Source organism: Oncorhynchus kisutch, linkage group LG28 (assembly GCF_002021735.2).
Source record: "Oncorhynchus kisutch isolate 150728-3 linkage group LG28, Okis_V2, whole genome shotgun sequence".
NCBI classification, from domain to species: Eukaryota; Metazoa; Chordata; class Actinopteri; order Salmoniformes; family Salmonidae; genus Oncorhynchus; species Oncorhynchus kisutch.
Genome location: NC_034201.2, coordinates 29123712 through 29146029, shown reverse-complemented (window position 1 = coordinate 29146029; position 22318 = coordinate 29123712). Strand labels below are relative to the sequence as shown.

At 42.7% G+C, this 22318-nt stretch overlaps 1 protein-coding gene across 3 annotated transcripts in view; it reads left to right on the top strand.

Annotated features, from left to right (window-relative positions):
• The window catches only part of LOC109872604 (rho GTPase-activating protein 32), a 212585-nt gene that overhangs the window by 130966 nt on the left and 59301 nt on the right, over positions 1–22318 (top strand). The window contains exon 1 of one of the 3 annotated variants that reach the window (XM_031807803.1): positions 15060–15078. The exons of the other annotated variants lie outside the window; for them this stretch is intronic. The gene's annotated coding sequence lies outside the window, so the exon portion shown is untranslated. Of the gene's footprint in view, positions 1–15059; positions 15079–22318 lie in introns of those variants that run through there. 3 annotated transcript variants of the gene reach the window in all.

Below are 22318 nucleotides of genomic sequence, written 5' to 3'. Positions count from 1 at the left end.
TGCAAACAAATCCTGTCAAATCCTGTCATTCTCAGATGGCATGTATCACTGTTTTCAATAAATAAATAAATCAAATGAGAGAGAGAGAGAGAGAGAGGGAGGTTGAGAGAGAGAGGGGGAGGTTGAGAGAGAGAGAGGGAGGGAGGTTGAGAGAGAGAGAGGGAGGTTGAGAGGGAGGTTGAGAGAGAGAGAGGGAGGTTGAGAGAGAGGTTGAGAGAGAGAGAGAGAGAGAGAGAGAGAGGGAGGTTGAGAGAGAGGGAGGTTGAGAGAGAGGGAGGTTGAGAGAGAGGGAGGTTGAGAGAGAGGGAGGTTGAGAGAGAGGGAGGTTGAGAGAGAGGGAGGTTGAGAGAGAGGGAGGTTGAGAGAGAGGGAGGTTGAGAGAGAGGGAGGTTGAGAGAGAGGGAGGTTGAGAGAGAGGGAGGTTGAGAGAGAGGGAGGTTGAGAGAGAGAGAGAGAGAGGGAGGTTGAGAGAGAGAGAGGGAGGTTGAGAGAGAGAGAGGGAGGTTGAGAGAGAGGGAGGTTGAGAGGGAGAGGGAGAGGGAGAGGGAGAGGGAGAGAGAGAGAGAGAGAGAGAGAGAGAGAGAGAGAGAGAGAGAGAGAGAGAGAGAGAGAGAGAGAGAGAGAGAGAGAGAGAGAGAGAGAGAGAGAGAGAGAGAGAGAGAGAGAGAGAGAGAGAGAGAGAGAGAGAGAGAGAGAGAGAGAGAGAGAGAGAGAGAGATCCGGAGTTTCAAATATTGAAATTTACATGGTTTTTAGAGTGAAGTACATCGAAAGAAAACTGCAAGACTGAATAGGAGACAAAACAAGCAAAGAAGATTTGAACAGATTTGGAACAATTTTTCATAAAATTGTACAGTTATCTTAGCTAGCTGGATTCTTTACCAGTTGCTAGGGACTCTCCTGGAAGAAGCTAGCTAGCTAACAAAGAATTACCTAAGAATATCTAGTTAACAGAAGAAAAGAAAGACAAAATAAGGACAGAAGAAAAAGGACATCAAAGTGAAACAGTCCTCTAAAGACACAAGAGACAATAATACAAGAAGCGTTGCTATGAAAATTGTTTACCCACCAGACATCCAAACAGAGAAAGCTAAGAAAAGCTTCAAAGGTTTGTTGATGGGACAGAACCATGAATGCCCGTTTGCAGATCTTACCAGTTGCAAAACAAGAGCAAATGTAATTTTTAATACCTAAAGAGGGCACATATGGAAAAGGCTTACTTGCAACCATTTCCCTTTCAAAAAAAAAAAGAGGCATCAGCCAAGGATGTCAGATCAGCATTTTTGAAGAAGCTGACCAGAGCAACACGTATCAAACAATAAACGTATATAATAATGGAACTGTATTGATACAAGGCAATGATTCAAGCCTCCAGGCTTTTGAAAATAGGTTTGCTACCCTAAAAGGTCTCAGAAACTGAGGAAAAAGTCAAGGAGGGAGATAGAGAAAAGCAGGCCCCAACGGTCTCTGTGACCCAGCAAGAAGCCCTCAGTGTCCCTCTACCTTCCTCACCTGCAGCAGACAGAGCCAAGGACATGTCTACAACACTAAAAACACCTGCTATGCAACGTTTCCACAACACCCTCTCTCTAGTCGAAGCAGAGGTCATAGAACTCAGAGAGAACAAGCTTCAAGAGGAGGACACTGTCCAGAAACTTAAAGAAGAGATGAAACAGTTCAGGGAGGAGAGCAGAGCATCTATTGCTAAATTAGAAAGCAGAAAGGACAAACTGAGTCAGACAAATGATGACCTCAGAGACCATGTGAGCACAACATGAAAGGAGCTAGAACAAAGAGATAGGTACATTGACCAGCAGCGGGTCATTATGTCTTCTGCATCTAGAGAACATGTCCACCAGCTTGGTACAACACAAGCAGAACCTGAGACCAGCATGGCCTGCACCACATTACCTGATGACACTGCACCAGCCTACCAGTCTGCTCTAGCCCAGATCAGCCAACCAGCGTCCCAGTCTGCTCTAGCCCAGTCTGCTCCAGCCCAGGTCAGCCAACCAGCCTCTGTCTGCTCCAGCCCAGGTCAGAATCGCAGCCTCCCAGTCTGCTCCAGTCCAGGTCAGAATACCAGCCTCCCAGTCTGCTCCAGTCCAGGTCAGAATACCAGTCTCCCAGTCTGCTCCACCCAGACAATCACCCACAACTGCAATCCTTATTGATTCAAATGGGAAGTTCTTAGTCCAGGAAAGATTATCACTAGACACCAGGTGTATAAGTTCTGGTGTCCTACAACTGACAGTGCAATGCAGCTACTCAGTCAGACCAGGATTGACACCCCCGACAACATCATCATCCACACTGGCACTAACAACCTTCATGACAAAGTTGAAAATGTACCTGGGGCAGTGAGAAGAGTGGCAGAACGGGCGCAGGCTATGTTCCCAACAACCAGTATAGTTGTGTCAACCCTCCTACCAAGAAAATACTTCCCAGGAAAGTTGATCGACAAAATAAATCAACAGATCACTGTGGACTGTGCTTCACTGCTCAACGTCAGAACGGCTCACCACCCCACTCTGACATGTCCACACTTATACGATAATGTACATCTTGATCAGGACAGTATCAGAACCTTTGCCAAGGACCTAAAAGATGCAACACTTGGCAGGGATCCACACACCCATCACCCCAGCAACAGAGGTCTCCCGCCCCACGTTCTGAAACAACAGTACTTCCACCATCCCCAGGAGAAAAGAGCCAGACATGGCTTAGACGGAGCACAGCTCTACTAGACCGGGCCCAATACAGCACAGATTTACCAGACCAGACCCGCCTCAGGACAGCACGACTAGACCCGTCCCATCACAACACAGCTCTACTAGACCAGGCCCACCACAACACAGCTCTACTAGACCTGGCCCATCACAACACAGCGCTGGCCACTACTCCAGGATCGGACAGAACACTGTCCTTCAGAGAAGTACACCACATGATGCAGTCCACACCATGTATCATTCAGATCATCAGCCTACATATGCTGAGGTAACCTCTGGCAAAAGACACCTAGAACAATCAGAGATTGGAGAGGTGCGCCAACTACTGCAACTAATATGCAGACTACTGAGCTAGACAGACCCTTTAATTCACGCGCGCACACACACACACACACACACACACACACACACACACAGGGTTACTTGTACTTATTTTTTGTGCAATCTTATTCCATTCTTATTAATTTGTTTACAACTATTCTTAATTTTATTGGCACCGGTATTATAATTGTGTGTGTGTACATAATTATTATTAGTTTATTTTTCAATGTACAAACCAGTGAATATCATTTATTATAAATGAGATCATTAACCATCAGCTCTTGGAGTATCCAGGGCCTATACTCTTCACATTTTGGTTATAAAACAACAAATCCAGAATTGATTAAAAACATCAAGGGACAGGACATCCTAATCCTGCTGGAAACATGGTGTTGTGGAGACATAGATACTCAGTTTCCCTCAGGCTATAGAGAAAGTTTACTACCATCAATCAAACATAAAAATGTTAAACGGGGCCGAGACTCAGGTGGAATCATCATTTGGCATAAGTAGGACTTAGCACTGAATGAAATTTAAAAAGGTACCAGTCGTTTGGCTAAAACTTAACAAAGGTACAATCTATTGTGACAATGATGTATACATATGTGCAGCTTATGCTCCTCCAGATTCATCAGTTTTTTTGACAATCTCCATACAGAAATCATTACATTTCAGGCAGAGGGTAAAGTGCTTCTTTGGAGATTTCAATGCAAGAACAGGTTCTGAGCCTGACTACACTGATGCGGGAGGTAACCACCACATATTTGGACACCCCTCCTTGTACGGTAGCCCTATTATAAATAATAGAAACAGTCCTGACCAAATACTGATCAAAAATGGGAAGGAGTTAGTGCATCTCTGTCGAGCTTTAGGCCTGTTCATGGTTAATGGTAGAATCAGAGGGGACTCTTTAGGTCAGTTTACTTACTGCTCAGCTCTTGGGACAAGTGTAGTCGAGTATGCCATCACTGACATTGACCCCTCCTCCATTAGTGCATTCACTGTCAGACCACAGACACCATTGTCAGATCACAGTCAGATCAACGTGTTTCTGAAGAAATTAACCGGCAATATTAATTTTTTTAAACTCTACAACATAAACCAATCGTACAGATGGGCTCCAAACAGTGCAGAGAGATTCATTGAAACATTTAACTCGATACAGTTTTTCAATAACTCACAGTACCAAAACAATAAAGATGGTGTCAATTTGGCTATACAAAACATCAACTGCATATTCCAAAAAGCAGCATCGAAAGCAAATTTGAGAAAACCAAAGAAATGTAACATCAGAAACAAAAAATAAAATGTTTCTGACAAATGGTTTGATAATGAATGTAAAACAATTAGAAAACACCTAAGACAAATGTCAAACGAAAAACATTGTCACGCGTGATTTGGGTGGGCATTCTATGTTTTGTTTTCTATGTTTCTTTATTCCTATGTTTTGGCCGGGTATGGTTCTCAATCAGGGACAGCTGTCTAGCGTTGTCTCTGATTGGGAATCATACTTAGGTAGCCCTTTTTCCCTTCTTTCAGTGTGGGTAGTTGACTTTTGTTAGTGGCACTATAGCCCTGTAAGCTTCACGGTTATTTCTTTGTTTGTTGTTTTGTTGGCAACATTTTAAATAAAAGGAAAATGTACGCTCACCACGCTGCACTTTAGTCCACTTTCGACGGCCGTGACAAACAAAGCAGCAAAACAACCCAGAGCTACAATATGAATACTCTGAAACAGTATAAACAAACACTGAAATGCAAGAAATTGAATTATACCAACAAGACACTTGATGAAATTGAAAATGCAATTGACCAAAATCAGTTCTGGGACGTGGAACAATTTAAGCACAAGAATTAACCATACAAGATGTAGGAATTTGAAAAACTTATTTTGATAATATATACAAAAACATCCCGCAAAAAGACTTACAACAGAACCAATTAGAAATTCAAGAAAAATTGAACATCCTTGAATCAGTCATTAAAGACAAACAAAATCCATTAGATTACCCAATAACCGAACAAGAACTAAATGAAAAGCTCAAATCTATTAAATCAAAGAAGGTTTGTGGTCTAGACAACATCAGAAATGAAATGCTGAAAAAGAGCACACCTGAGTTGCAAAATGCTGTGCTTAAATTGTTCAACATGGTTTTAACTTCTGGCTGCTTCCCTGATGTCTGGAACCAGGGGCTCATCTCCCCTATCCACAAAAGTGGAGACAAATCAGACCCCAATAATTACAGGGGAATTTGAGTAAGAATTAACTTGAAAGGTTTTCTGTAGCATTTTGAATTCAAGAATTCAAACCTTTCTTCAAGAAAAAAAATGTAATAAGTAAATGTCAAATACTGACCATACACCTTACACACACTAATTAATAAACACGTCCACCCAAAAAAAGAGGGCAAAATCTTTGCTTGCTTAATTGACTTTAAGAAAGCATTTGATTCTATTTGGCACGAAGGGCTATTCTACAAAATTCTACAAAGTGGGCTTGGTGGTAGGGTGTATGACTTAATAAATGTATGTACACAGAAAAAAAAGAACATAATTATTTTCACAACGTCGAGGTGTGAGACAAGACTGCAGTTTGAGTCCAAATCTTTTCAACATTTATATGATGGTGATGGTGGTGGTGGTAGTAGTAGTGGTAATGATGATAGTTCTAGTAGTTCTAGTAGTTCTAGTAGTGATGTAATGGTGAAGATGACCGTTATTTAGTTATAAGGTAGTTATAGTTTCATTTTCCATATTTATATTTTTAGATTTATTACATTACATTCTACTATTGACTTACCATTTTATTATTATTTTTGTCATTAATTTTGTATTATTACTTACTGCCATTTTATATTATGATTTGTTATTGTTTATAATTGTATTACAATGTATATTGTATACATTGTTGCTTTGGCAATATTGACACAATGTTGGTTTGATTTTCCTCAGGTTTTCGCCTGCAATATCAGTTCAATCCCGGGCTGTATCACAACCAGCCGTGATCGGAAGTCCCATAGGGTGGCACACAATTAGCCCAGCGTCGTCCGGGTTAGGGGAGGGTTTGGCCGGGGGGGCTTTACTTGGCTCATCGCGCTCTAGTGACTCCTTGTGGGGGGCCGGGTGCCTGCAGGCTGTCCCCCAGTCGTCAGTTGAACAGTGTTTCCTCCGACACATTGGTGCCACTGGCTTCCTAGACTTGGGTGAGTCTATGACTGGGCCGTGCGCACTACGCTCAGTAGTGCCTTACGGTCGGATGCAGAGCAGTTGCCATACCAAGCGTTGATGCAACCAGTTAGGAGACTCTCTGGTGCAGCTGTATAACTTTTTGATGATCTGGGGACCCATGCAAAATCTTTTAAGTCTCCTGAGGGGGGAAAAGTGTTGTCGTGCCCTCTTCATGACTGTCTTGGTGTGTTTGGACCATGATAGTTTGTTGGTGATGTGGACACCAAGGAACTTGAAACGCTCGACTCGCTCCACTACATCCCGTTGATGTTAATGAGGCCTGTTCTACCCTCCTTTTCCTGTAGTCCACAATCAGCTCATTTTTCTTGCTCACATAGAGGGAGATGTTGTTGTCCTGGCACCACACTGCCAGGTCTCTAACCTCCTCCCTATAGGCTGTCTCATCATTGTCTGTGATCATGCCTACCACTGTTGTGTCATCAGCAAACTTAATGATTTTGTTGGAGTAGTGCTTTGCCACGCAGTCGTGGGTGAACGGGGGAGTACAGGAGGGGACTAAGCACGCACACCGTAGGGGCCCCAGTGTTCAGGATCAGCGTGGCAGATGTTGTTGCCTACCCTTACCAGCTGGGGGTGGCCCGTCAGGAAATCCAGGATCCAGTTGCAGAGGGAGGTGTTTAGTCCCAGGGTCCTTAGTTTAGTGATGAGCTATGTGGGCACTATGGTGTTGAACGTGGGAAATTAACCTAAACCACTTGTACTTGTCAGGTATAGTTTACTTTTATTTTGTATCACTCAAATATCCAACTAATAGTATCCAATATTGACATATCATGAGGCTACCCTCACGTATCTCCCTCAACATGATCAGTTGATGTTTACTGGTCATGAAAGCATGCAGTTACTTGCTGTAAACGCCTAAGGCTGATGATAGAGCTAAATGTTGCATTTGTTTTGCATGGAATAATCCAAAATTCATAGTTCTGACATGCTTTTCAAGAGGTGATGAAATTACAACCAAATAGTTAAATCTGCAATATGTAACTTTTTTGGGCTACCCGACCAAATTCACATAGAAATGTGTGTTTTAGATCTGTCATTCTCATTGAAAGTCTACGAAGCAGTAGATGTGCGTTATTTCTATGCTTTCTGTTAAGTTTTGTTCTTGCGTCTTTTACTTTCGGTTTTGTACACCAGCTTCAAACAGCTGAAAAAAATATTTTTGGTTAATATGGTAAATATATTTCACAGCGGTTTAGATGGTATAATGATTCTGTACACTATACTTGCTTGTTTTGTCACGTTAACTGAAATTAGTCAACTATTTTTAGCAACCAGGAAATGGTGGAGCAATTTCTGTGTAGTGCATCTTTAACAATCACTTAAAAAGCACACAGTTGTCAATGGTTTTAGCGGAGCTGAGGGTCTCCTTGTCCCAGTACATGATCTACAACTTGGGACGTCCACACTCCAACTGTGCCCATGCGAAACTCCCCCCTACTGTACAGTGCACTTAGCTTAGCATTGCTGCAAAGCTTAATCTAATGTAGGCTACCTAGAACTGGCACACTTACTGTGTAACCGACGGTTATGAATGAAGACCGTCATGAAAATAAAATAACCGTCAACTGTTATTTTATTGATTGATTTTTTTACAAACAGCTCCCTGAAGGCGGGACAGCCGGGTGTTCGTGCAGTTGAGTCCGTTTCTGCGGTAACATGGACTAGGGTGTCAAATCAAAAACTAATATTTTGACCAATTTGTTCAATAATTTATTGTGTAGATAATCCTCTAAGAAAACCAATGGTGCAAATCTCATGTTTTTACACTTGTAGAATGTCCAAAATTATAGTGACTAAATCAAGAGGCCAGAGGGAGAAAAAGTCCAAAATTAGGAAAATTGGACACAGCATTACGTCAGCTAGGCTGAACGTGGTGCGAGAATGATGGCTACCTGACAGGCTCACTTTCCTGTTGAGCTCATCATCTTCCTTCTCGAATCCGCAGGACATAAAACAATATAGAGGAAAGATGGATATTGATTTTGAGACATGACATGTGGTATTTTCATATTTAAGTATACACTTTTCAGATAATGCTAAATAATTTTTTCAAAGATTTCTCACAAACAAGCATATCTCTGTGAAATGTCAACAGAGCACTGAGATTTTATTTTCAAGGCTTTTACATTTAATTCAGCTCTTGTCATGCTAATTTAGCTTATTTGCAACCCGCGGAAACAATTTTGAAGGTGTCCACCACAACATGTAAAATCCTCAAGTTTTGGCAAAAAACTGCACCGCTCTGTTAAAATAGAGCTCAGTGATTATTATCTGATGTATTAGGTTACGATACACTCGTAACGTTTACACTTGTGGGAATTGGCCTATATGGATAGGGCTAAATTGAAATGTTTCTTACAAAAGAAATATGAAAAGCATATGCATAACCATTGTAGCAATTGAAAGGGAACAGTTTCGAGATTATGGGAAAATTATTAGACCAAAGGTCACCTGACATGAGACTGAATCCTAACATTACACTGTTGATTTAGTGAATTTTATATTTACTGTACTGTTCGCACATTTGATGGGTACATGTCCTGCTTTTTACTTTCTGCTTTGTTCCTATGGGTACACTTGCAATGGCCGCCAGGCCATCCATTATGCCATCATTGACAAGAACGTGGATGCCCGTTCTGTTCATTCTATTTCTATGGCAGCACAGTTTTGCTATTCTAACGGTTATTACGGAGACAGCAGTCATTTGCAGTGTGTGACTACTGGGGAAACTAGGAAAGTACCATGCTGCAAAAGAGTCAGCATAGCACTATGCTGCTGGAGAGTTCCGTGCATAACAGGGCAGTGGCACCATATTGACGAGCTGCTCGGAGCTTCGGTGTAAATAATTTTTTAGCCCCAATGAATGCTTGCCAGCCTGCCCTGTCAATGTAGTCTACTCTTAGTGACGTCACAGCAGCAGAAACAGTCCTAGTGTTTTCAGTGCTATCTTGACATGCTGTGTGCGTGTGTATGCCAGAGGAGTCTTGTAGGAGCTATAGGAGGACATGCTCATTGTAATGACTGGAATGGAGTAAAAAGAACTGAGTCAAATGTTTTTCCATATGTTGGATGTGTTTGATTCCTTTCCATTAATTCCATTCCAGCCATTACAATGAGCCCATCCTCCTATAGTGACTTCCACCAGCCTCTGACATACGCATGTCTTTGTGTACCTGCACATCTGTGTGCCTATGTTTGTGTCATTGCGTGACACTGTGCTTGTGTGTGCAGTAACAGCGTGTACAGTGAGTAAGTCAACTGCTATGTTATTTGTTTCATAAGCAGCTTTGCAATTTTTCACACTCCACTCCCGATCCTTAATCTCATCCACTTACTGCTGCGATCTCCGTCCAGTCCATACAGGCTGACATTTGTGCTCCTAAGTTGAAAAAGAGATAAAGAGATGTAGGAGTACAGTTACAACAACAAAAAATGATGCCGGTAGCATAGTATTTGAAAAGTTTGGTCTAGAAACAAGCCGTTTTCCTTGTAGTAATGGTGCAACAGGACTGTCACGAATCTGTCCTCAGTCTATTCCTATGGCATTTAAGAGACTACGGTACAGCAAAGTAATTATTACAATTATTATTATTCCAGTTGGTCATATTGAATATATCTTTCAATGTTTCTCTCTGTTTGTTCTGAAGCACTGCAGTGTAGCCCCAAAGGTGAACAGCACTTGAAAGCCTCCTTTTCTACAGCCTGACAAAAATACCAGCATGTGAAGTTTGTTGTGTGGGAGGGACACTCCAAATACCTCATCTACCTCTGCAGTCCCCCCACTTCTCTCTGGCAAACAAACAAAAAGTTGCTTATGCTTCTTCGTACCGAATCCCTGCATTATTTGAAACGCCTGCAATTCGCTTAGGTCAATGGCAGCAGTTTGTTTGTTCGTACTTGGTGCAGTGTAAGAGACTGTACAGCTGTACAAATAGCTCATCCAAAGAGCTTTGACTTCTCAAACACGGCAGAAAGCTAACACAATATGATGCCCCGTTACCTTATTAATTCAGCCACTTACTTAGATTAACTGGCAAGGTAAACTTAGGGGTCGCATTAATGCAGCATTCTGAGTTTTTCACGAAGGAAAAAATATAAAACGCACAAGAAATATCTTGCTGCGTTTTGTAAACGCAGATGTAAAATGCTTATTGTAATTTCTTCTCGGCATCAGATACATTTCGTGTTTCAGTTGCACTTCTCCACTCAGATGAGAACGGATCCTTGTGACATAGGGCCGTGCATTATGCTGAAACATGAGGTGATGTAGGCAGATGAATGGTACGACAATGATCTCGTCACAGTATCTCTGTGCATTCAAATTGCTATCGATAAAATGCACTTGTGTTTGTTGTCTGTAGCTTATGCCTGCCCATAGCATAACCCCACCGCCACCATGTGGAATCTGTTCACAACATTCACATCAGCAAACTGCTCGCCTACATGACCCCATACACGTGGTCTGCGGTTGTGAGGTCGGTTGGACGTACTGCCAAATTCAACGTTGAATGCACCTTATGGTAGAGAAATTAACATTCACTTCTCTGGCAACAGTTCTGGTGGACATTCCTGCAGTCAGCATGCCAATTGCATGCTCCCTCAAAACTTGAGACATCTGTGGCACTGTGTTGTGTGACAAAACTGCACATTTTAGAGTTGCCTTTTATTCCTGGGTATTTGGAAAGTTGAGCTTCAGGATAGGGTAATTTAAACTGTCTACAATGTTCTGTACTGAATTAAATATTATGTATGTGTGTATGTATATATATATATATATATTTATTGTTATTTTTTTAGGGAAGTCAGTTAATAAGAACAAATTCTTATTGTCAATGACTGCCTAGAAACCGTGGGTTAGCTGCCTTGTTCAAGGGCAGAACGACAGATGTTTACCTTGTCAGCTCGGGGATTTGATCTGGCAACATTTTGGTTACTACTCCAATGCTCTAACCACTAGGCTACCTGCCGCCCCAGTTAATAGTTGATACAATGTTGATTCAAGCTTGTTGCACACAGGCAATGTGTAGCCAATATGATTTATAGGATATTTTTGTCAGGACATTTTCTACCTGCAATGTTTTATTTGTTGACTTTTTGTAAGCTGTTTTTTAAGTAGTTGGCAATGGCAACTTTTTAGGTTTGTATAATTTTCATTTAGATTTGGGTAGATTTTGATTAACCACAACAATGATTTTGAGATGCGAAGACATTATAAATTAAACTAAACTGTTTCACAAAAATGTGTATATGATAACCATAACTGGCACGCACATGAGAAAGGTTGCCTACTCCTCCTGTAGCCTATTACCGGCAACGTCAGGAGAGTAATGGCAGAATCTGCAAAAGCGAGAGAATAGTTTGGTCAGGTGAAAAATGTTTTCCTTCTGGTTATCTAGATCTCTGGTGACCTCTTGAGGCATCAAACCTTAAGCTTAAAGTGTCAGACAAGCTCAATCATATAGTTAATTTTATTAAAACACATAAATCAAATCAAATCTAATTTTATTTGTCACATACACATGGTTAGCAGATGTTAATGCGAGTGTAGCGAAATGCTTGTGCTTCTAGTTCCGACAATGCAGTAATAACAAACAAGTAATCTAACTAACAATTCCAAAAAAACTACTGTCTTATACACAGTGTAAGGGGATAAAGAATATGTACATAAGGATATATGAATGAGTGATGGTACAGAGCAGCATAGGCAAGATACAGTAGATGATATCGAGTACAGTATATACATATGAGATGAGTATGTAAACCAAGTGGCGTAGTTAAAGTGGCTAGTGATAAATGTATTACATAAGGATGCAGTCGATGATATAGAGTACAGTATCTACGTATGCATATGAGATGAATAATGTAGGGTAAGTAACATTATATAAGGTAGCATTGTTAAAAGTGGCTAGTGATATATTTACATCATTTCCCATCAATTCCCATGATTAAAGTGGCTGGAGTAGAGTCAGTGTCATTGACAGTGTGTTGGCAGTAGCCACTCAATGTTAGTGGTGGCTGTTTAACAGTCTGATGGCCTTGAGATAGAAGATGTTTTTCAGTCTCTCGGTCCCAGCTTTGATGCACCTGTACTGACCTCGCCTTCTGGATGACAGCGGGGTGAACAGGCAGTGGCTCGGGTGGTTGATGTCCTTGATGATCTTTATGGCCTTCCTGTAGCATCGGGTGGTGTAGGTGTCCTGGAGGGCAGGTAGTTTGCCCCCGGTGATGCGTTGTGCAGACCTCACTACCCTCTGGAGAGCCTAGGGTGTGTCAATACAGTGGGGAGAACAAGTATTTGATACACTGACGATTTTGCAGGTTTCCCTACTTACAAAGCATGTAGAGGTCTGTAATTGTGGCCCACTCCTCCATACATACTCCTCCATACAGACTTTCAGCTCCCTCCAAATATGTTCTATTGGGTTCAGGTCTGGAGACTGGCTAGGCCACTCCAGGACCTTGAGATGCTTCTTACGGAGCCCCTCCTTAGTTGCCCTGGCTGTGTGTTTCGGGTCGTTGTCATGCTGGAAGACCCAGCCACGACCCATCTTCAATGCTCTTACTGAGGGAAGGAGGTTGTTGGCCAAGATCTCGCGATACATGGCCCCATCCATTCTCCCCTCAATACGGTGCAGTTGTCCTGTCCCCTTTGCAGAAAAGCATCCCCAAAGAATGATGTTTCCACCTCCATGCTTCACGGTTGGGATGGTGTTCTTGGGGTTGTACTCATCCTTCTTCTTCCTCCAAACACGGCGAGTGGAGTTTAGACCAAAAAGCTCTATTTTTGTCTCATCAGAACACATGACCTTCTCCCATTCCTCCTCTGGATCATCCAGATGGTCATTGGCAAACTTCAGACGGGCCTGGACATGCGCTGGCTTGAGCAGGGGGACCTTGCGTGCGCTGCAGGATTTTAATCCATGACGGCGTAGTGTGTTACTAATGGTTTTCTTTGAGACTGTGGTCCCAGCTCTCTTCAAGTCATTGACCAGGTCCTGCCGTGTAGTTCTGGGCTGATCCCTCACCTTCCTCATGATCATTGATGCCCCACAAGGTGAGATCTTGCATGGAGCCCCAGACCGAGGGTGATTGACCGTCAACTTGACCTTCTTTCATTTTCTAATAATTGCGCCAACAGTTGTTGCCTTCTCACCAAGCTGCTTGCCTATTGTCCTGTAGCCCATCCCAGCCTTGTGCAGTTTTATTCCTGATGTCCTTATACAACTCTGGTCTTGGCCATTGTGGAGAGGTTGGAATCTGTTTGATTGAGTGTGTGGACAGGTGTCTTTTTTACTGGTAACGAGTTCAAACAGGTGCAGATAATACAGGTAATGAGTGGAGAACAGGAGGGCTTCTTAAAGAAAAACTAACAGGTCTGTGAGAGCTGGAATTCTTACTGGTTGGTAGGTGATCAAATACTTATGTCATGCAATAAAATGCAAATTAATTACTTAAAAATCATACAATTTGATTTTCTGGATTTTTGTTTTAGATTCCGTCTCACAGTTGAAGTGTACCTACGATAAAAAAATTACAGACCTCTACATGCTTTGTAAGTAGGTAAACCTGCAAAATCGGCAGTGTATCAAATACTTGTTCTCCCCACTGTATATGGGAAAATACATGTTCTAACATTTCTAGCAGTCGATTGGTCGAAAGAACATGGTTGCAAAATCTCTTAATTTATAACAAATGTAAATGGACATTGACAGTCAAGTGTAAAGGTTGCATAATTCAAGCTTTTTTGGGATTGATCACAGGCTGGTGTGTGTCTGTCCTCTCAACTCTGCTTATTATTTGTGATAGGGAGATTCTCACTGAGGGGTCTGCACTGTGCTGTTAATCCTCTGCCCCTCCACAGGCCAGAGGAGAAATGGAAAAAGGAAAGAAAAAGATTGAAAGACTGCACATGCTGGAGAAAAGAACTGCTCTCCTGCAAGGGCATCCCCCTCCTCCCCACCACATCTACACACCCCTCCCCTCTGTTTCTTTTGGCTCTCTCCAACCCTCTTGCTTTGTCCTGGGGACTGTACCAATGAGATATGGGGGAGGGGGCGAGTGAGGAAAAGAGGAGAGTGAGAAAGCATGTGGTTGAAAGACGGACAGAGCGGATTAGCGCAGGGCAGGAAAAAGAAAGGAAAGAAAACCGCTTTTTCGTCAACTACTACTTCTGCCTGACAAATTGAGTGTAAAATATGCTGTGGGGAAGGGCTAACCAAGTAGTAAGAACAGAGGGAGAGAAGGGAACCTAGAGAACCTCACTGGGATGAGAGATGGCGAAAGAGAGAACAAAACAGATGGGATGAAAAACACACAGGTCCCGACGTGGAATCTTCCAAACCCAACAAACCACTGCTCTACAGCTGCTGCTGGTGCTACCACTGCCTTCCTCCTCTCTCTCTGAATCCCACACAGGGAGGGGTTGCACTCCACACACACGGGACAACAAACAGAGAGAGAGAGAGAGAGAGAGAGAGAGAGTGTATGTGAGCTTGCAAGGAGACGGTGCTGTATCTGTATCCTGGAGAGTGGATTTGTTCTCGGACGCGAGGGGAACAGAGGCTTGCGGGACTGGAGAACAGGCCACTTTGAGACACACACACACACACACACTGTGAGACATGGATACTCCAGGCTAAAGCGGGAGGACGGACTCAGTGTGTGTATGTGTTCAGTAGGGGGGCTCTCTTTCTGTGTTCAGCCCCCGGCAGGCACCGTGAAGGGAAACAAACAAAAGGCCTTATGACCAAAGCAGTGGCAACAGGACTCTAATGCTGTGAGTACTGACTGAGAGGACCTCTCTCCCTCTTCCTCTTTATATCTTTCTCTCTCGTCTATCTCTCCTTTCTCAGTGACAGTGTGTCAGTGAAAGCTTTTTTTAGGCAAAAATATAGCAGGTGGGTTAGCTTTGAGCTTATTCTTCAGAGACTACAGAGCTAGAAGGCCGTAATAGCTGCTCACCCACGTCTGCACACACACACACACACATTCTCTCTCTCTCTGCAGCAAGGCCACCGTGGATGGTCTTCTGTCACTGTGGTGGATTTAGTCTTAATGGACAAGTCAGTATTTCACTGCTAGACATGCACTGGCTGGGTGTTGGAATTAGTCACTTTTTTTTACGGAGCGGAACAAGTTGTTTTTAACGTGTGGTTCAGCAGCAGGGATCCCAGCTGAACAATAGACTGGTTGCTGTGTCGCTCCCGGTTCACTGAACTGTCATTGAGCGCCATCGGTAATGAGGTGTGTGTGTGTGTGTGTGTGTGTGTGAGAGAGACACAGTCTGTTTGACAGTGTATGTGTGTGCAAGTGCATTTGTACATGTAGCCTACCATTATTGAACTCTGCTTGCAGAGAACGATGAACTAGGTCATGTTCTCTCCTACTACCATGCATTTTTTTGGGACGAGCCCACAGAAACTGGACGGGGATTACCGTTAGCTGTTTTCCAGCATCTCTTACATTAAGTCAACTTTAATGAGACCCAAAAAACTCTTCCATGTGTGTTTCTGTCTCTCTCCCTCATCCCCGAACATTGTTTGATCAGCACACTTTCTAAGCTCTTAGAGAACAAACAACTTTCTCCTCTGTAGCTCTTTGTCAAGCTTGGAGCTCACTCAAGGTTCTTTGTCTGTAGAACTAATTGAGCAAACGTACCACTTCAGTTTGGAGATTTTAGACCCCAGGGTTGAGAAAAAGAGTTGGAGCGGTAACTAACGAAAGTGAAAACACAGAACACTGATGAAGAAATAGGGAGAGAGAGTTGATATGAGAAGAGTGGAAGCTAACAAAAGTGAAAACACTGAAGAAGGAGAGAGGGAGGAAGTGAAAGAGCGGAGTCGCTGCAAACAGTAGGCTGTGCCAAGCCGTCTGGAGCTACAGTGGTACTTAAACCAAGCCTGCTATTTTGCGTCCCACACGTAGCCTTGACAATTGTTTTGTACAGACAGTAAACCTGCTGGCTCCATAGATGGAGGTGAAAAGGCCCTCACAACCACCTACTGACGTATCACGTGGAACTGACAAGATGCTATATCTGTAGTTATTTCATTCCAAAACTTAGAGGCTAATGCCAAGGACACTAATGAAGCTCTTCGAAATGTAGACCCTAAATGTGTGGTTGTTTTTTGCCATTTTTCAAGGATGACTCTCCATCCACGCACTGAAATTGACTGTTTGACAGAGCCATGTCATTTCCCCATGATTCGAGTCTCTTGTCTGAATGCTGGGTCACATTTGAGTAAGCTTCTGTTGCTAGTGTGTCTAATATAGAGGCCTTTTCCATGATGTGTCTGTTTTGAAGTGGGCTAACAGTGTGGATCGAGGTGCATATTGAACCTGGCCTCGTTTTTCGATCTTGTGACCTGTTTGAAATTATTCACGTCTGTTTGTCAAGCTTAGCCAGCCCACATCATGACCGTCACCACTTTAGCGGGTTGACCTAGTGGCTATTGGCTGTATGCAATCTATACTATCCATATCCACAGCAGTTCAGCTGCAGTAGAGGAGGCCCCTCAGCCCTCAACACTGTCAAAGTGGCATAATTGTATCACACATATTCAAGGGTAAATTTAACCAAGTGGCAGCCCCAGATTCAAATAAAGCATACCACTGTTTATCCTATAAATCAACAGCACAAATTTCTGCTCTGAATGGTAAAGGCAGCTTACTACTGATCGGTGTTCTGTTCTGTTGTTGTGTACCATGTTGGGTTTGGTCCTGCACCAGTCCCACTGCACCTGGACTAGTGTATTAACAACTTCTATGCTAACCTGGCTAGAGCTGAGCTGTCTATTGTCTAAAGCGGCTGCTGTGTCTACCACCCCATAGCAATGGGGGAATCTGAAGGGTCTAGGTTTGTTTTGCTCATCGTTACACAAAGACCCCACCAAACCCAGTGCGTGTGTGTGTTTAACTGTGTAAACATGCAATACCATTATTTTTCACTCGCTCTCGGAGGTCAGTGCTTGGACGCATTGCCCAGCTCGTTTCATAATGACATGTCAATCACAGGGATGGATTGGGGTGCGGATCGGGTTCTGGTGCCTGGAGGATACGGAGCAGACCTCTTCAGGCACAAAGGACAGCGGAGGCCATTCAGTTTGATTGTGTTCATGTGTGTATCTGTAATCTGTGTGTATGCAATGATGGGGATAAACACCGACTGTTGTGCTGTGTATGTCTGTGGTCTGTACACTGTGTATGAAGGAACACACAAACCATACAATTCACTACATAGTCTAGCAATCAATGGTGGATTGTTAAACATGGTCTCTGCAATAGCAACATTGTGTTATATCCCCTCTGTGTGTTACATTTTATATGCTTGTCCTTCCTAAAGGAATTTCCAAGGGATTGATTGGGAGATATATAGGCAAGTAGCTTTCAATTAGGAAGAAAACAATGGCTTGTTTGGTCACTAATTGGCATTGAAGTAATGGAACTATTTTATTGTGCTTGCAGCGTAGCTAAGCAATAGATGTTGTCAGTGTTGTAAGGTGTCACATGCCAAAGCAATGGCTTGAGAAAGTGAGGCCACTGGTTTTTGTTCACTACTTAGCTTTCTCAGCTATAAATTATGCGAAAATGTCATGCAACTCTGGAATGTTCCATGAAATTAGAAAAAAATTCTGTGTATTCGACAAAAACGTGTTAGGCCTACAATGTGAATGTATGACACTTGGCCTACAGCATAAAATGATTGCAAATAACTGATGGTAAAGTAGGCCTACTACTGTATGTATCAATAAGTTTGTCAGGTCCAGTGCGCAAATAAAATAAAATATGTTATTTGTCACATGATTCATAAACAGGTGTAGACTAACGGTGAAATGCTTACTTACGGGTCCTTTTCCAACAATGCCGATTTAAAGATAAAAATATGATTTATGATTTTCAATACCGTAAAAAAAATAATGTATGCTGTATGCTAAGTTAAGAATAACTAAGAAATCTAAGATGTGTCAAATATATAAATCCAGCTCAGGGCTCCAGCTATGCATTTGGTTTGCTAACTTGCTAGATGTCAAGATCAAGCTTCTTGGTTACAGCAGAGACATTCAATCCCCTCCTGTTGTTTTGTGCTTGTATTATATATTTATTTTTACATAGAGTCCCTTGTGTGTACTTCCAGGAATACTGTATACCCCAGTATGTTACAGAAATGGTACGAAAATCTGCATAACGCCTAACCCTAATGGCTATATACAGGGAGCACCAGTACTGAGTTGATATGCAGGGGTAAGAGGTAATTGAGGTAGCCATGTACAGTGCATTCGGAAAGTATTCAGACCCCTTCCCTTTCTCCACATTTTGTTAGGTTACAGCCTTATTCTAAAATTTATAAAATTATTTTTTCCCCTCATCAATCTACACACACTACCCCACAATGACAAAGCAAAGATGGGTTTTTAGACATTTTTGCAAATGTATTAAAAATAAATAACATACCTTAGTTACATAAGTATTCAGACCCTTTGCTATGAGACTCGAAATTGAGCTCAGGTGCATTCTGTTTTGGAAGGGCACACACCTGTCTATATAAGGTCCCACAGTTGACAGGTCATGTCAGAGTAAAAACCAAGCCAGGAATTGTCCCCAGAGCTCCGAGACAGGATTGTGTCAAGACACAGATCTCGGGCAGGGTACCCAAAAATGTCTGCAGCATTGAAGGTCCCCAAGAACACAGTAGCCTCCATCATTCTTTAATGAAGTAGTTTGGAACCAACGAGACTCTTCCTAGAGCTGGCCACCCGTCCAAACTGAACAATCGGGGAGACGGGCCTTGGTCAGGGAGGTGACCAAGAACCCGATGGTCACTCTGACAGAGCTCTAGCGTTCCTCTGTGGAGATGGGAGAACATTCCAGAAGGACTACCATCTCTGCAGCACTCTACCAATCAGGCCTTTTTGGTAGAGTGGCCAGACGGAAGCCACTCCTCAGTAAAAGGCACATGATAGCCAGCTTGTAGTTTTCCAAAAGGCACCTATAGGACTCTCAGGACATGAGAATCAAGATTCTCTGGTCTGATGGCTTCGGGACAAGTCTCTGTATGTCCTTGAGTGGCCCAGCCGGACCCTGGACTTGAACCTGATTTGAAAATCTCTGGAGAGACCTAAATATAGCTGTGCAGCGATGCTCCCCATCCAACCAGAGCTTGAGAGGATCTGCCAAGAAGAATGGGAGAAACTCCCCCAAATACATGGTGTGCCAAGCTTGTAGTGTCATACCCAAGAATACTCAAGGCTGTAATCTCTGCCAAAGGTGCTTCAACAAAGTACTAAGTAAAGGGTCTGAATACTTATGTAAATTTGATGTTTCTCTTTTGTTTTTATAAATATGCAAACATTTCTTAAAACCTGTTTTTGCTTTCATTATGTGTGTAGATAGATGAGGAAAAAAATATTTAATACATTTTAGAATAAGAATGTAACATAACAAAATGTGGAAGAATGCATGTGCACACAGTATGCATGTGTGCACATGTTATGTGTGTGTGTGTGTGTGTGTGTGGCCGTATGTAGTGTCTGTGCGTGTAAGTGTTTTGGAGTGTCGTGTCTTTACTATCATTAAATTGAAGACTTAGTTTTTATCAAAGATTCCAGTAATTAGTATTACGCGATTAAACTGAATAATCATGTAACTGTAATTAACTATGAAGTCGGGACACCAAGGAAAGTATTCAGATTACAAAGTTATAATTTCCCAATATAACCCTTCAGGTATTTTCATATCTGATCAATAGTCTTCTGATTAATGATTTATTCCCTTTTTGAGTTTTCCTTCATTAAACAGTCCAAAATCACATTGTGAAATTGTATAAACAGTATCATACTCACTCATTCATCTTATACAACAATTAGATGTAAACCTCATATCTGGGGCTATTATACAAACAGCGTTATGGTAATGTGGCTACACAGTCTCCCATGAGCTTCCCAAGTTTTGACAAACGGACCAGTTCGTAGCTGGATTCTTCACCGATCTTTTACACTTTCTCCGGAACATGAAATTTGTTCGTACCTCAAGTTCTGTGAGGTGGAAGGATTTCCTTTGTCTCCATGAAAAACTACTCTCTATAACTGTGTGTCCATGAGGTCTTCTCAGGAATTTACGACCTCTGACCACAGCAGCCTAGTTGAAGGAGGAAAGGGGGGAGGCAGGGAGAGGGGGATGGGGTTCCTATACTCAAAGAGGCCAACGTCATGACAGGAGTGTCTGTGTAAGTATGTGTGAGTGTGTGGGTAGAGTCCAGTGTCTATGCATAGATTCAGTGCAAGAGCATTAGTGCAAAAAAGGGTCAATGCAGGTAGTCCGGGGAGTTATTTGATTAGCTATTTAGCAGTCTTATGGCTTGGGGATAGAAGCTTTTCAGGATCCTGTTGGTTCCAGACTTGAGGCACTGGTACTGCTTGCTTTGCGATAGCAGAGAAAACAGCCTATGGCGTGGGTGGTTGGAGTCTTTGACAATTTTTGGGGCTTTCCGTTGAGACCGTCTGGTATAGAGGTCCTGGATGGCAGGGAACTCGGCCCCAGTGATGTACTAAGCCGTACTCACCACCTGCTGTAGCACCTTGCGGTCGGATGCCTTGCAGTTGTTGTACCAAGCGGTGACGCAGACAATCAAGATGCTCTCAATAGTGCAGCTGTAGAACTTTTGAGGGCCAAATATTTTCAGCCTCCTGACGGGGAAGAGCTAATGTCATGCCCTCTTCATGTGTGTGGACCATGTTAAATTTCTTAGTGATATGGACACAGAGGAACTTGAAGCTCTCGACCCGCTATACTACAGCCCCATCGATGTGGACGGGGGGCGTGCTCGCCCCGCCGTTTCCTGTAGTCCATGATCAACTACTTAGTCTTGCTTACGATGAGGGAGAGGTTGTTGTCCTGGCACCACACTGCCACGTCTCTGATCTCCTCCCTATAGGCTGCCTCATCAGTGATCAGTCCTACACATGGCACCTTCATGCATTTGGAAATTGCTCCCAAGGATGAACCAGACTTGTGGAGGCCCACAATTTTTTTTCTGAGGTCTTGGCTAATTTCTTTAGATTTTCCCATAATGTCAAGCAAAGAGGCACTGAGACCTTGAAAGACCTTGAAATACATCCACAGGTACACCTCCAATTGACTCAAATGATGTCAATTAGCCTATCAGAAGCTTCTAAAGCCATCATTTTCTGGAATTTTCCAAGCTGTTTAAAGGCACAGTCAACTTAGTGTATTTAAACTTCTGACCCACTGGAATTGTGATACAGTGAATTATAAGTTAAATAATCTGTCAGTAAACAACAACAAAAAATGACTTGTCATGCACAAAGTAGATGTCCTAACCAACTTGCCAAAACTATAGTTTGTTAACAAGAAATTTGTGGAGTGGTTGAAAAACGAGTTTTAAAGACTCCAACCTAAGTGTTTGTAAACTTCCGAATTCAACTGTAGGTTTTCCTTTTGTCCAGGTGGGTAAGGGCAGTGTGGAGTACAATCGAGATTGATTCATCTGTTTGGGTGCTATGCAAATTGGAGTGGGTCCATGGAATGATGGTGTTGATGTGAGCATGACCGGCTTTTCGAAGCATTTCATGGCTGTAGATGTGAGTGCTATTGGGCGATAGTAATTTAGGCAGGTTACCTTTTGTTCTTGGGATACGGGGACAATGGTGGTCTGCATGAAACGAGTTGGTATTACCAGTGTTTTCCATTAGCGCTGGCTAATCGGCCAGTTATGGGCTCATTTTCAGCTGGCTACGTTTTCCACTTCATATTAAATAGTCTACTTTTCATTTAAGTTTCAATTTGATAGTCCGTCGAGCCCTCTCCCTCTAGAATTAACTATATGCACCTTCTAGGGATCTATTGAGAGGATAGGTGCCTGTCAGTCACAAAGTGATCGATGACAGGGAAATGCAGCTGAGAAGAAGAGGCCAAGTGAGAGGTTTCACTCTGTACAAAATTAACCCAGTGCTTTTTTGTGGGCTTATTTTGGACCTAAGCTTGTCACCTGCTTTCTGCCT